This window comes from Falco naumanni, chromosome 12 (assembly GCF_017639655.2).
Source record: "Falco naumanni isolate bFalNau1 chromosome 12, bFalNau1.pat, whole genome shotgun sequence".
Lineage (NCBI taxonomy): Eukaryota > Metazoa > Chordata > Aves > Falconiformes > Falconidae > Falco > Falco naumanni.
Genome location: NC_054065.1, coordinates 23040538 through 23056963, shown reverse-complemented (window position 1 = coordinate 23056963; position 16426 = coordinate 23040538).

Sequence of the window (16426 nt, the reverse complement as noted above, 5' to 3'; positions counted from 1 at the left end):
TGCCTCAAAAGCCGGTGTGTGCTTTGTGCCATCATCACAGAGGTGCAGCAGCATGGTGGCAGTGAGGAGGACAAGACCTGAGGTCGGTGCATCCCAGGCAGGGAGTGATGTGCTCACAAGGCAATTTCCGAAGGGAGGACAAGAAGTCAAAGGCAACCAGAAAATCGTGGTGTGACAAGGCCATGCACCAGAGCCAACTAGAATTACTGTCCCACAGAAACCCTACACCTCCTTGGAAAGCAGGCACTCAGCCGCAGAGGTTTTATGCTTTCCAAATACAGGCTGGCTAAACAGCCTGCTGCAAGCAGCTCTGACCCAGCCGGTGGCAAAGTCCTGCGGGTTCCTTATGGATCAGCTGCTAGAGGGTGGGATGCTGGCACACAGCACTTAGACACAGGCACGTGGGTGTATGCACACACACATACACACACGAATGTGTACGTGTCACCATTCTGCTCAGCATACTTCAACCTTCAGCACCAAAGTAAAGCTCGCCTCTCTGCAGGTTTTATGTCAAAGCAGACATATCTTCATCACTCACCAGGGCTTTGGATCAGACAAAGGGGCCGTGTCACCTTTCTTCTGTTTTCTTCTGGGTCCCCTTTCTATCATGAGCATTTAGAGCTGTGATAAATGGAAGGCACGCACAGTATAATGATAACCTAGATGACAGTGTTGAATATGCATTTGTTCCATGTGTAAGTGTTACTGAAGGAGAAGACACTGTTCTTAAACACCAGGGAAGGGTGATCAGAACTGGAAAAAAAACCCAGCAGGGCAACAGCAATGGAAATGGTATGAAGCTTATCCAAATCCCATTAATATAACAAACTAGTTTCTGAAAATCCTGCACCAGGCAAACCCAAGCCACAGCCTTAGACATCTTAAAAAAACTTGTGAGGGTCAGCTCATCATCTCTGAATGCAATTTTCAATGAAAAACTTCACCGCCACAGCACGTCTTGGTCTAGGGAGTCACAGCCTTGCAAACTCCAAATCTGGGGCATGGACTTGTTCTCTGGGGCAGAGGCCAGACTGAAGGCTGATTGATGAAAACAGATTAAAAAAAAATTTACTAAGGACTTTAAATTCAATGGCAGCTTATAAAATCATACATGTTCAAGGGAAAAGAAAGGACTGTCATACAACTAAAAACATCCTGGTTTTACATATTGTAATCATGTCCTACTGGTATAAATGCAAGCAGGAAAATGTTGGGTTATCAACAGAAAATCCCAATGCCTAATGATAGGGACAATTAGGAAAGTGTCACATGAGATAGTTAGGTCATCCTCATTAGAGAACTTTAAAATTACTTTTGATGAAATGCAGTGGACAGTTGTGTGAAGGAAGCTCTTGCATGATATAGAGATTGGACCGAGGGGAGTGTCTATGGTTTTGCATGGACAAAGACAAAACTTCGTGAGAGGTATTAATTGGGCTTTTATTTAAATGAAAGTCAAGACCCGCAGATGCTGGCTCTGACTTGCCACAGAGAGTCTGGCCTTATGTTTTCAAGTTTGTCCCAAGGCTCTCTGTCTCCTCTTGGGAGAGATTTTGTTGATGTGATAGAAATTTATGTCCTTCCTTCTCACAGAGTATCTCTGCAGTTGAAGAAGTTTGTAGTACTGGAGCTCTTCATCAGCTCTGTACATCTGCTGATTACAAAGCACACATTCCACAGTCTTAACCTGGTGTGTGAGTGGCAAAATTTCACTGTATGCTGTTAATTCATCCATCCCTCAGCTTCTCTTTGGCTTTCCTCCCGCAGAGCCTCTGGGGGCGATCCCTGCTTCCCAGTGACAGGGAGAGCAGGAGCAGGAGATGCTCCAGGAGGAGGCTGATATGGCTGATATGACCTCAATTTCTGCAGTAGCACAGCCAGGAGAGTTTCTGTGGTGGGGTCTGAAGTACCCTTGGTTTGTATAGTGGTGATAAATTTCACTAAATGCTGTGGGGAACATGATGGTAATTAAGAGAAATTAAAAGATGCAGCAGTCCAAACTGAAAGAGGTAACTGGCCAGTGAAGGAATGGCTGTTCGGGGCGGTCACGTATCAGTCATGCTTTGCCGTTCATGAGCTGCACTGGTCTGTAGACTTTTCAATAAAGTCGTGTTTAGTCTCGCACTGGGTCTGGCAGGAGCAGCAGGGGTAGGAGTCTTTAGAACTTTCACTAAGCAAATTATATGGGATGATGCAGTGAACATTTCCCCTGCTTTGTCAGACCATGATGGCAGGTGTGCACCTTCGCTGGGTTTAGGGGCTGTTCTCCAAAAAATACTGTGTTGAACCTCTCTTGTCTTCTGGATGTGGATAAGAGGGAGAAACTGGGGAGGCTTAAACCCCCCAAACTACTTGGCTATACAGCTATGGCTTCCTGTGCATCTGTTTCTAACCAGAACGGTATCAGTAACCTTCTGCTAACATGGGTGGGTGTAGAAGTTTTTCTGAGATCCCAGAACTGAAAGACTCTTACCTGTATCTTTGTTTTCCTTCTTGTGATAATAACAGCAGCTATTTTCCTAATAAAAATATTCAGAGTACCATGTTACGTCTGTTTCTTAAATTGTGATCATTATGTGACTAATCATAATAATAATATGATATTAGGGGGGAAAATGTTGGAAGATATTCCCTAGAGGGAAATGAATTTCTTTTTATCATCTACAGTAGTTTATTTCACATATTCATGACCCTCCTGGTATTCTTTTTTTTATGATGAGCCATAAAAATGACAAAATACATTAGCAAAGTTCTCGGTTTATGCTAAAATGACCATATTCAAAAATAATAACAGAGACTTGTATCAGCAATGCAAAAGATGCATGAAGTAATTGGTGCTTAATTTGTACACAAACTGTCAAGGCAGTTTTCCTCACGGCCTGCATCTTCTGAATTCATTAGTCTCTAATTAAGGCCAGTTGGGACCAGCAGTTAGAAGGTTAAAGAGGTTCTGACAGCCCTAATCATTGCTCAGGAAGCTGAAAATGTATGCAAAGTCTCGGCAGATGGGGTGAGATCTGCTTCTGCCAAGTGATAACTGTTATTCCTTTGCACCTCCAAAGCTGTCATCCTAATAGGCACATTTTAAATTTATTAATGCTCTAGTTACAATGCATACACAGTCTCTAATGGTATGTCATTCAGAGTATATAAACTGAGCAATTAACACATATTACCTGGTAATGGTAAAATTATTTGTTGCCTGTTTGATTTTTTTTCCTGGTTTCCTAATCCAGCAAGAATAGTCGTAAGAAAAGACTTTTCTTTGTTGAAAAGGAGGGATTCTGAGCTGCATGTTTGTTGACCATTAATTCTTTGTTTCTACAGACAAAAAGCTCACAAGCCATAACTAACTTTTCTTTGATTTCCAGTGCCTCAAAGATTTGAGTTTCAGGGATTATACATTTTTCAAACTTGAGATGTAAAATTGTGTGTTTTGAATACTTCCAATATAATTTTAACAGATATATTTTTTTCTAAATTTCATTTTTTCAATCCTTTTGAAAAGTAATGTGTGAATTGCTCAGCAAACTGTAGTTGTCCTCATCCCCCCCCTTCCCCACTACTTCAGTGAGACACCCATATTTCTTTCCCCTCTGTGGTGGTATCTCTCTCCTTAATCCTATTTGGCTTAAAGCTGCCTAATTGACGACGGCATGTTTTTAGGTGTCTCTGTCCATCCGAAGGCTTCAGCCACGGGAGGCCTTTAATTGCACGTAGCACTGGTGCGATGGTGGGTTGCAAGGGGGGAGCCGGCGGCAGAGCCCCCCGCACCGGCAGCGGGGCAGCCCCCAGCGCCTCGGCTGCGGCGGGAGCCCAGCAATCGCAAACAGTGCTAATCATGTGCTAAGATGTTAATGTAAGCAACAGAACAATTATGTACCCAGTGACTTATAGACAGGCCAGGAACCTATTCCTCTGTTAGAATTAATTGATTTCGCTCTGTGTAATGAGCACAGCACAAATAGGGAGAGAGAAGGTAGTGTAATTGAACTGTGGGCCTGGCTCTACCGTCACCAGCCTGAGTCATGAGTGACTCTGAAAACATCAAAGGGTTTCACAGGGTACAATAGCGGCGTGAGACAGTTGCAGGTCAACTGTTTGCTGCTGAGATTTCTCCAGGTTGCATTTCAGACCTCAAGCACCTGATAGCAAGTCATCGGAGATGAGACCCATAGCACCCCTGTGAGCCAGCACCGCCAATCTTGAGTTTTCTTGATACATCAGCAGCCCTGCTGAAGTCAAAGGAGAATTTTCCCAAGTGAAAGCTATATGGCCAGGTCCTGCATTAGCCAACGGGACTCCCCCGATGGCTCTACAAGTAGTGCCAGTGCTGTTCACACAGGGAACTGGTGCTGAGGTGTTCCCACTAGAATATGGGGAGAATTGATGCTGCTACACTCCCTCACTCTACAAAAGTATTTTTTCCAGTAGGTTTCATGGCAGATAAGGATCATTAGTACCATTTTACATCAGGGGAAGCTCAGGAACAGAATGGAAAAGTACTTGTGCCAGGAGTGAAAAAAAACCCCTGGAAAACCAAGAAAACCCCACCTATAGGACATATAAGAGGGGAAGGGAATCAAAGCTGATAAATTATATAGAACAACTTTGACCTAAATGGCTTTCAGAGAATGCGTAAAAACCTTGATCACCTTGACCTGCATCACTGTTGTATAGGAGAGCGTTACTCTAATGATCTTCACTTTCTGATGTGAATGTACAGCAGAGCTCTAATCCCGACACCTTTCAAGTTTGAGCAGCACATAACCAGCGTGGAGTATGCTTAAGCCTAAACTACAGATAGCCCCCTGAGTTACAGTAGCTTTATGCTAGGACACTTCATTTCCACTGAGATCTGTCTTACCTGAATGATCTACTTTGCTCTTAAACCATCGCTAAGCGGTGCACTGCCTCTTGGGTTGAGTTTCAGGTTATAAAATGCACCCTCTCAAGGGCTCTAGGCAAACAAAGACATTTATTTCCTTCAAACCAAAGCACACATTAAGGCAGAACCAGCTCTCAGGATACCCCCCTGCACCCACAGTTTGGTGTATATTCCCACTATGGGGCTCCCCTGCCTTCCCCAAGCAGGGGGAGCCCCATGAACCCCCATCAGGGAGGTAGGATGCTCCAGAACTGGGACATGTTGCTTGAGGGTCCTTACTTGCACCCAGGCACTGCTCACTAGGTTGTCCAAGACACTTTTAATTTTGGATTATTGTACACAGAAGTAGGTGAGAGCTGAATTTTCTACACTGCCTCTAACCCAATAAATGAGGGTATTAAATGACAGTGGTATAATGTGGTGGGGCTCTGGTTTAGGACCGTTTGAGCAGCCAGAAGGCACACCATGTCAATGTGGAAATAGAAAACCACTCAGCTATGGAGACACAGCTTCCCGTTCCTTCAAGTACCTCTCTCCCAACCAGTCTGGGAGCAGAGAAACCAGCGCATATCATGTGCTGCAGATGGATCAGCGATGGATCGTACAGCTAGCTGGGTCTGGCATGGTCTGATTCCTCTTGTGTTTGCTGGCTACTTACCCAGCCAACAGCCAGACGTTTGTGGGGTAAATCATTTCCAGTTGTTTCACAGAAGCAAACTGTCCAGCAGTATAAATAATAATTCCTCTCTGACAGGGATTTCAGTGTTTGCCTGTGGCTCTTGTGCTGTGCTGCTTGCCTTCAGCCCCCCACCCAGCACATCTTCTCCTGGAGAAGGATATGAAGTCCCCGCTGCAGACCAGTTGTGCACAGAAAAAAGAGGTGCCAGCTATTTTCTCTCAATTTTTGTCTGTATCCATACACAGGGCACAAGTGGACAATGTTACAAAAGGCAATTGAAATTCTCGGTCAAAAATAATGGAGGCAGAATTGCTTGTAAAATTGCAAGTGACAAAGTTGTTTGGTTTGTACCATTTATAATTTATAAAACCTGAGGGACTGGACACAGACCAGTGCTTTGTCAGGAGAGAATTCAGCCCACATGAAAATCACTAGACATTGCCGTGGCTTTTGCTGGCTATTTTATGCTGAGGAGGCTCTAGGGATAGGGAAAGCTTAGCAGCGAGAAGTTTGCTTTAGCTTAAATTCTGCAATTCATTGCTTTTCCCTTTACTGTCTCCTCTAAGCTGTCCAAGGTGATGCCCCCTTGTCACTGCCTGCCCAGAGTCACACGATGGCCACCTCCTGCCAGCCAGCACAGGGATTTCTCTGCTACTTTCCAGCCTCCCAGTGCCGGTGTAGGAGGGTGGCAGAAGGAAAAGGGCCATGCAGCTGATGACCCCATACTGCGCTGAGCCCCAGGTGCCATCTCTGGCCCATTGGCATCTGGTGTAGCATCAAGAAGTCAGGGTAAGCAGGAAGGCGTATGGGGAGCCATTGAGTAGCTTGGTGCTGTCACTGCTTTGCCCTGAGTCATGACGTATCGTTCTGGGTGTACCTGCCTGCAGACCTCCTGGACAGGAGGAGGGTCCACTGTTTATTGTGGAGGAGCCAGCACTCCAGATGCAATGGTAAACGATCTCTGCAGCTGGAAGGAGGTGCTGGCTTGCCCCACAGACCACATTTGGAGTGGAAGGTCTTCCTCCAGACAAACCGGTGACACTGCAGCATCCTGCTTATCTTCTTGTTCCAACAAAGTGTCTTCTATGCAAGGGGACTTGGCAAATATTTATTCTGCACCACCTTTGCCCAGAGCCAGATTTTGGGACCTGTCGTGCCGATTCAGTCCGTATTGCTGGGCTGCCGTGTTGGGGAGGCATTCCCTTCGTGAGCGCGCTACCTGTCAAACGTCACTCAGGCAAGGGCACCGTGCACCTGGGGCCAAATGAGTCCTGTTGGGCCAGATGGTGTTAGGTGATGGTGTGCCGAGGGCAAGGCAAGGGCAAATTGATTGCTGCACGTGTGTGTGGTGTTTGCTACAAAGTGTGAGGTAAAACACATCCGAGTCAAACGGGCTTGAAAGTGCCACAAAATAGCGGGCTGGAGTTAAGTTCCTTTTCAATAGTTTACTTGGAGTGAGCTAGGAGTATCAGTATGTACTGTCAGGGGTTGCTTCTGAATAGCTGCCACTCTACTGAATCTCCTGACATCTGGTACCTTCCTCCAGGACAGGCAGCTTCTCTACCTCAAGGCAAACCAGATTTTTCTGCAACCTTGTGCTAATTTTCTACAGCAGGGAGAGCTGGGGGAACTGATGACATTATAAATATTTTTCTGCAGGGCTGGAGTCTATTCAGGTCCAGCAAGAAGCTGATGGTCCCCACAGCATGCTGAGCCTGGTGGTTACTTGGTGATGATGGCCACAGCTCAGGATGGTCAGTAGGACCCAAGAACAATCTGCAGGCGGAAAATACAAGCTGTGCAATGTTTCTGTTGAACTGGTGATCACAGCCTGCGTAGATGGGCTTAAGAGATGTAGTTGTGTTTAAGAAATTCTAGATGCATTGCCATTTTGTAGTTACTCTGTGTGTATCAGAAAAAGCCCAACAGAATAAAAAAGTTTGGAGAGGGTGTCTGTCCTCCTGTGTTGGATTATCACTCTCATCTCTCTGTTTCTGTTGAGAAAACGGAGGTTGAGAGTAGCTAAGCGAATAACCCAAAGGACTGGCAGCAGCAGAACCAGACAGCACGAACAACCCCTGCTCTGTGCTGCGGTGAACCTTAGGAGGCCCTGGGTGCAGGTCTTCCAGGGTCACACTGGAGTAAGTGGGGTCCAGCCAAAACCTTCCCTATCCAAGAGGAAATCTCTGCAATGGATTTATGGACAGATTTGTTCTCTTGGGTATATCACTGGCAAAGGGCTCAGCAATCAGCCAGGGGGAAGTATCACATTTAATATTTTATGACTGGGAGGGCACTTGTGCCACAAAGATGCCAGAAAGCACCCTGCAAAATGCTGCTGCACAGCTGGTGGGGCAACACGCGGCAGTCCTTACAACAGGACCAACTGATGACATACACAGCAGTCGTCTCTTCCTGAATCGTTCTGTGACACCGGAAAGCTTTTTTTGGACGGTAGGTTAGTACCACTGAGCTCCAGAGAGCACACTGTGCAACTCTGGGGCAAGTGAGATGGGGTAAGACATATCAGGTGGTGCAAGGCTTGCTATCTGTATTGTCTCAGTGTGCTCTTCCAGGCTCCCACACTGCACACTTCCCTGCAGTACTGATACCCCAGGACCTACCATTGTGGCAAAATACTCCATTGCCCATGGGACTGCTGATGTGGATCAGTTTTAAGGAAACTTTTATGGAGCCTGGGCTCAAATCTTGAAGATTTGTGCTGAGACCCTGGGGTAAACCTACTACTTAGTAGTGGTAGCTGCCTGTGTTGCCCTCTGTGAGCTGTGAAGTGCATTTCCGCTTATGCAGTAAAACCATCAAATACAGACACTTTCCCTTCAGTATGTAAAGAAGACTCCGTGCCTCATCAGTCCTTGTAACAGTTGATCTGCCAAGGTCTTAATTTCTTGTCTTCAAGTTCTAGCCCAACCTTAAACCAGTATTTTTTAAAAATCCAAGCTACAGCCTGATCATATCACCAGGGTTTTGTCAACGCATTGGATATTTCTTGCTTGCAAAAAGGTTGGTTTGCAGCTCATGTCCTGAGCTGGGGTTTCACAGTGCCCCAGTGCTATTGCCATGGCTGGGGTTATCCCTGCCCCAGTGCTCCCTGCGCTGCCCTGTACCATATCTTCTGTCCTACTCTGGCAAAGCAGGCTGTCAAAGCTTGCCTCCAGGTTTGTAAGCCCACCTTAACGGCTCCTCTATCAACGACTCTCACTCCTTAGTGTGGAACAAAATCCCTGGGCATCTCCAGTTTCCAGGGATCTCTGGAGGACTTCCACCTTGTTCACACCAGGCTCTAGATCTGTCGCTAGCCAGCCTGGGTAGAAGGAAGCCAAACTCTTTTTTTTCTAGTGCCTTTTTTTTTTTTTTTTTGAGTCAGCCCAGCAAGGATCTGGCCCCATAAGCTTAAAATGTGCTTTAAAAGTTTTGGTGTGAAAGAAATCTCCTGTGATAAATAATGTAAATCATAAAGTAGAAAAACTGAGGCATTTATAAAACTACAGACAGTAGTGAGTTGTTCTGCTGGAGCTCTCCCGGACACCAAACATTTCTCCTTGGATACATGTACAGTGATTTTAAGCAGATTGTATCTACAATGCTACAGCCTCTGACATATAGTTATTATAGTTGATGCTGCGTGCAATGCAAGATGTGACTTGTCTACTATACCATGCAAAGGTGAACAGCTCCGTAAGAAAAGAATCAAGCAGCATAATCCATTAGAGTCCATTTACAAACTAACAGATATTTTACAGACATTCAACAGACGTTCAATCAAATCATAATCTCAGAAACCTGCCAACAATAAAACCCATAAATTAAAATCAAGTTATATAAGCATGACTTGATGAACCTGATGTAATCTGATGGCATGAGATGCATATCCCACATTAAGTAACAAATTCCCCTTCTTGTCTTTTATCCCTTAATAGTGGGGCAGAAAATGAGTAGCAAATGTTTTGTAGCCAGCAAACCTGAACCTGAACACAATGACATTATTTTACAGGGGATTATTTGTCATTAATTTCTCTTTAGCATATCACCTTTTTATTAAGAAATTGATGGCTGGATAGACTTCCCATTAAAGACAAGACAACTGTTCCTCTTAAAGGGCAATATACAGTGCATGGTGTGTGCTGAGACCCAAACAAAATGACCTTTGCTTCTGGGTGAAGCTCCACATAAGCAGCAGAAAGCTGTGTCCTGTAGCCATTCTCACAATTCAGACTTTTCTTCTCTGCTGAAACTCCAAACTCCAGCTGGGTCTTACTCAAGGGAGAACCGATATGCTGCAAACAGGATCATGGATTGCCTCATGGCTGCCTGCAGGGAAGAGGCTGCTTTGCAGGAATTGGGTATCTTGCCTTCATGATCAGAAATTGTGCTTTGCCACTGATGGCATGAGTGATGAAGCACACTGGAGACAGTGAATGACTAGGGGGTTCTTAACATGTTTAGGAGAGAAATTGCCAACTTTATGGAACATGAGGCTACATATGAGCCTGGGGGCAATTGTCAGTGGATGAGCTGCCTAAAACAGGATGTAAAGGGCATTTTAGAAGCGCATGCTTATTACCTTGCTTGTATGGCTCATACACCACCTCTTCCCTGTGCAGAACAGGTCCAAAGGCTGCTATCCCAGCTCTTTGCTTGGAATAGCAAATGCGTCCTGATCCTGGAACAAATCTCTGTTTCACACCCTCTGCTGTCCCACCCACCATACACTTCAGCCTGGAATTTGTGGAAATAGCTTTTCAAATGCAACCAGGTAGCTGAGTAGACCTAATGGAGCTTAATTGCCACATGTTTATTACATTTTCGGAGTGGAGGGCGCTGCGGTCTGAATGTCTAAATTAATCCTGCATTACCAGGCCACCTACCATGACATTTCTATGTTCCAGTATAATGCAAACATAACAATTCATTTGATTTCTTTATCTCAGAAGAGAGAATCAAACAGAGTATGGAGGTCCCAGTCTTGACCTGGACCTCTTCAAACAGAAACAAGATTTTCTCTGAACTGAGGGACCTGAGAGCATTTGCAAGCTGCAGGGCTCAGGCAGGCACTGAGTCCCAACCCTTGCATGGGGACAGCTAAGCAGGACCTGAGCAAATGCAGCCTGCACCTTCCCCTGACCTTTCCCTACCTAAGCTCTGGCTCACAACACTTTATAGCTTGAGGGCTACAGCTTTTGCAGGAGGCTGAAAAAGAGGGTGCTGAAATCCCATTGAAAGTAGATGTTGCATCCCTTTAGGTCTTAAATCCATCTGAAATGTTTGTTGTCGTGATGATGAAGCTGTTGAAATGTGTCCTGCATTAGGGTGACACATTTCTTCCTGACTCTTAAAGATTACACCTAAAAATATAACCCTTAAGGATATTTTTAGAGTAACTCTGCTACAAAAAAAAAAAAAAAAAAAAAAAGACAAGCTTCCAAGAAGAATAAGAAACAGTGTGAAAAGTAAATGAGAAGTACAATACAATTTTGTCTTTATTTAAAATTAAGAAGCCTAGTTTTAACTAAGGGCAAGAAAGTTTCCTACTTTCACATGCAGTCTTGTCTGTCTTAAATGGAGAAAGATTTGTGACATACATGGGCTGCGTTCTGTTCAAGTGATGAAAGGGCAGCCTTATTTATAGACTTACAAAATTATCTAAGTAAAGAAATCCTGGGTGGTGCAGGAGGTTTCTTTCATTGCCAATGTGGTTATTTTCATTTGCCTAATTTTGACTCAGCATATAGGAAAGGCGATGGGTACTGGGCAGACGGGGTCCTTGTCCGGTGCCGTGGGAGAAGTGGGAGCTCCCATGGCTGGAGGTGGGCTGGGGACCCCATGGCAGGGGCAAAGCATCCCTGCTTTACAGAGACAAATGAGCTAAAAGCTTTCCAAGTGTTGTCTAAGTGTGAAAAGAAAGAACTTTCTCTAGACATGTTTTGCTAAGGTGCCGTTTCTCTTTTGAATGAGCAGCCTCTTCAAAGGGATTGGCTTTTTCATCTCAATGCAGTAGCAAAACAATTCTCAATTCTTGGTACTGAATATCTTCAATTACTACAATACCTTGCAGGATATGACACTAGAAAGGTTATGCATAGAGGGGATAATTTTGGTTCATAGCCTCTAAATGTTCCCAGCCGCAATAGTGTGGTGAAAGAAGATGTCTTCCAAGAAGTTCACATTACTGCCTGTAGTAAAATAAAATAGCTATATTGTTTCACCCAGCAATTTCTTCCCATTGTCTTCGTTTTAAAAACCATGCATACTCAAAGGCGAAGGGATGTGTTTCACTACAATTTGAGAACTGTACTGTAACCAAATATTATCTTCATTTTGCTCCTTGTTTCATGTTACTTTTTGGTCCTTGAGTTCTCCAAAGTTCATCACTGTCTGTGACATTACTGTGACTTGCTAACTTTCTCATTATTTCCCCAATCAATAGGAGAACAATATATGGTGTTATTCTGTATTTCAGTTACCTGTCACTCAGTGTTTTATCTCCATTGATACTCCAGGTACTGCTCACAGAAACCAAAGTAGGCTGTCTTGTCTTCCGCTAATCTTGAATGCCTTTTGTTCAAGAGGTGTTTTGTATTCATCAGTCAACTAAGGACTCATCCTGAAGAAGCCCTCAGTCAGCACATAGATCTCAGTGAAAAAGGGATATGCAGCTCGTGAAATATTCATAGCAAAAGGTACCTCAATCATTTTCACCTTTTGACCCTTTGAGGCTGAAAGGATTATCAGCAGTAAGTGGCAAATCTTATGGATGTGAAATTTTCATAGATGAAATACCTTGCCATTCCTCTTATCCACTTTTGGTATTAAGCCTATTCAGAAGGTACATTTATCTACCCACTCTATCTGCCACTACAGTTGTGTCAAACTCAAAACAGTTTTAATAAAAGTCCAAAGTTGAAATGATAGTGATCAAAACCTGGAAATAGCCAAGACTTTTTTAAGAAAAGGAAAAATGCCATGGATGTTCGCAGCTTCCTGCACTTGACTGGGGGCAACAAAGAGCCCTTTTAGAATAGCTGTAATAAATAAAGCATAGTACTATTCATAACCAAAACTGTCATTTGGGGAATCAAGTGACAAGTCATCTCCATTTTTGAAGTAAAAATCTAGCACAATAAATGAGATTTTCTGATACTTATAGTCTGCTGAAGTAGAAAGACGAATGCTGATGGCAGGCAATTAGCTTGTTCAGAAATCTCCACATCTAAGAGCAGGCTGCAAAATCTGCAACAATGGCTTGAAGAATAACTGCATGCAGAAACGCTTTTCTAAAATCAGATATTATTTCCCCAAAGCTAAAAAATGAATTTTAACCTATCTAAATAAAAACATGTCTGCTTTGGTGCTAATCCAGGCAGTCCCATCCACAGTCTGGATCCTGTAAGTAACAGGACAGAAACCAGAATGAGTTGAGGAAATCCTGAATCCATGCCCTGATGTGCACAGAGGAAATGAGAAGTGTCCTGAGGTGGCAATCCTGTGAGAAGTATCAGCATAAACGACCCTGTTGGCAGGGCTGCCAGGGCACATGGCATGTCCAATGCAACCCAAAGTGCTGGGTGACTCTGAATGTCCTTACCAAAAAGGCGGTCTCCAGGCTACCCGCCAGCTGTGTGGGTGATGCCCTCCATCAGTGCTATTAGCAAGTGGCTTTATAATCAACCTATGGTAGAAGCAGCTTTTCTGGCAATACTTCACTAATGAAGGCTTTAGTCAGATGAACGTCCGTTGCTTAACAAGTTAACATCCAAATGAATACCACTGGCCAGGAGATAAAACAACCTAAACATGACATGAAGTTAAGTTCCTCAGGGATAAGACAGCGTTGTGTCCTTGGGCCAGGGATGTGTGCAAGGGTGACCTGTGGCGAGTCACTTAGCCACTCTGTGTCTGTTTCCTGAACTATAAATCTGAGTCAGCATCCACATCTTTTTAAATATACTAATAAACACCCCACCCGCCAACCCCCACAGCATTATTTTGTCTCCTGCTAATACATCCACATATGAAGTATATAGCACCAGTTAAAAAAGGTTCCTATTACATCAAGTTTACACAGAAATGCTGTTTGATTTCAATAATGTACCTGTAGGCGATACATAGCCATAACTTGGAAATGACTGGAGTTGCCTGTAATGTGCCCTTTGCTGCCTTCTCTCCTTTCCTCCTAGAAGAGTTTTTGGTCATGCACTTGTGTGAGAAGGGCTCATTGAAACAGTGGAAAGCACAGAAAACTAGTATACATAAATCCTCGTGCCCTCTCTCCTAAATATTTCATTCACTTCAGGAAACCGGTAGCAAGATTTGGTCCAGTGTGCTGCTCAGGTGCATGAAAAGGCATACTTGGTGAAAATAGACATTAAATTGTTTTTCTCTTTGATTCTTGTGAGACGTAATCCTCTTTTAATAGGCATATTGGATAGCAGATTGAGAGAATAAGGATACTCTTGGTTGGAGGTATCCTCCTGGATGACAAAAGCATGTTCCTGCTCAGTGATAAATCATATGGATGTAGAAACTATATTTATATTTCTCCTGGAGTCACCTCTTGTGGTTGGTGAAGTTTTTCTCTCTCCTTATGGAAAAGCTCAGGCCTACTGTTTTTAAAATGAGTGAGCAGATTTCCAGAGATGTTTCAACACTGTTGCTGTAGGGGAGAAATGAATGTGTTTCTCAAAAAGCTCCCTGGCAGGTTTGACACTTAACTCTCGCTGAGATCTCAGTGTTTCCAGAAATCTCTGTTGATGGCTGGTGAACTTCCCGACAACCAGAGAGGGAACCAGCCCAGGGGATGCCCTGCAGGACATGCTGTTTACCAGCAAGGAAGGACTGGTGGGTGATGTGGTGTGTAATGTGGTGGGCAGAGGACCTCTTGGGCACAGTGATCACGAGAAGATAAAAGTTCAATTCTCAGAGAAGCAGAACCACTGCTGTGGGCTTCCAGAGGGCTGACATGAGCCTGTTTAGGAGCCTGGTGGACAGAGTCCCTGGGGAGGGCACCCTGGAGGGCCAAGGGCTCCAGGCAAGCTGGGCATTCCTCAAGGCAGTCTTAGCGGCACAGGAGCTGGCTGTCCCCACATGCCAAAAGACGAGCCAGCGGGGAAGAAGACCTGCCTGGCTGAACAGGACTTTGGCTGGAACTCAGGGAAAAAAGAGAATTTATGACCTTTGGAAGAAGGAGCAGTCAGCTCTGGAGGACTATATGCATGTTGCGAGGTTATGCAGAGAGAAAATTAGGAAGTCGAAAGCCCAGCTAGAACTCAGGCTGGCCACTGCCGTAAAATATCACAAAAAATGTTTTTACAAATACATTAGAAACAAAAGGAGGGCCAAGGACAATCTCCACCCTTCACTGGATGTGGTGGGGAGCACTGCTGAAAAGGCTGAGGTACTTTGCACCTTCTTTGCCTCAGTCGTTAATGGCAAGACCAGTTACCCTCAGGGTACTCAGCCTCCTGAGCTGGAAGTCTGGGCCGGGGGGCAGAATGCAGTCCCCACGTCCGGGAGGAAACAGTCAGTGACCTGCTGCTCCACTTGGACATGCACAAGTCTATGGGGCCAGGTGGGATCCATCTGAGGGCACTGAGGGAGGTGGAGGAGCTTGCCAAGCTTCTCTCCATCATTTATCAGTGGCCCCGGGCTAACTGGGGAGGTCCCAGAAGACTAGAGGTTAGCCAGTGTGACATCCATCTACAAGAAGGGCAGGAAGGAGGATCCAGGGAACTACAGGCCTGTCAGCCTGACCTTGGTGCCAGGGAAGGTTATGGAGCAGATCTTCCTGAGTGCATGTGATTGGGGATTAAACACGTGATTTTAGGCATATTTAGCTGGAAACACCTAGCTCTCTGAGGTCTGCATCATGCAGTAGAGTACATCGCTCCGGGACACTGGTCTCAGATGTGCTATCTCTGCGAGCTCGCTGGCATACTGTAAGGGACTGGCACGCATGGAGGGTAAGTGTCTACCTGTAGAGGAATGAAGGCAGTGGGTTGATTGACATAGACGATGTGCAGCTGTGACCTTGCCTCGAAGGCAGTGGGTTGATTGACATGGATGATGTGCAGCTGTAGCTCATTCCACTAAATAGTTAAATAGCACTGAGGATGATGGGAGTGGTCTGGGTGGAGAAGGACAGGACAGGACAATCTGACCAATGGTAAGGCCTTGTTGCAACCTGATAGCTTTCTTGTGCTGCAACATTTACCCTGCACTGCTGAAGCAAAGACCATAGAGTGCTTATCTCCTCCAGGGACTGTAGAAGTCTCGTTTTCTGTGCCTGTTGAATTTTTCCTCAGCTAATGTCAGAAAACATGGGATAATTGATTATACTCCTGTGAGGGCTATTTCCATAACATACGTACAGAAGCCTGATACTCCCAAAGAATTTTCCCCTGAAGTGGATCCAAGGCCTAGGATCCTTGTAAAATGTTAAATGCCTTCTCCAAAACAAGCTTTTGCAATAGCAAATTTACCTGCGTTTCCTTTTTTGACCCATCAAAATATTCAATGAGTAATTATGAAACCTATAAAAATATGGACTGGGAGCCACATCCTGCCATTAACTTCAAAAGAAAACTAACAAACTGGTGTGCTCAGAGGGGAATGCCACGGCTCAGGGAGGAGCAGGGTAGTACAGAGTCTTTCACCTCAAGGTCATGGGTCTAAATCCGGTTGAGTTAGTAGAAGGTGGCAATCTCTCTTGTGTCCAACACCAAATGAGTTGTTAACCTTAGCCAACTTCAGATGGTCCCTTGGCTGTAAAGCAGTTGGAGCTATTTGCTGTCTCCGCAGGTAGTGTCAAAGAGTTACAGGCATCTGAAGACTCAAAT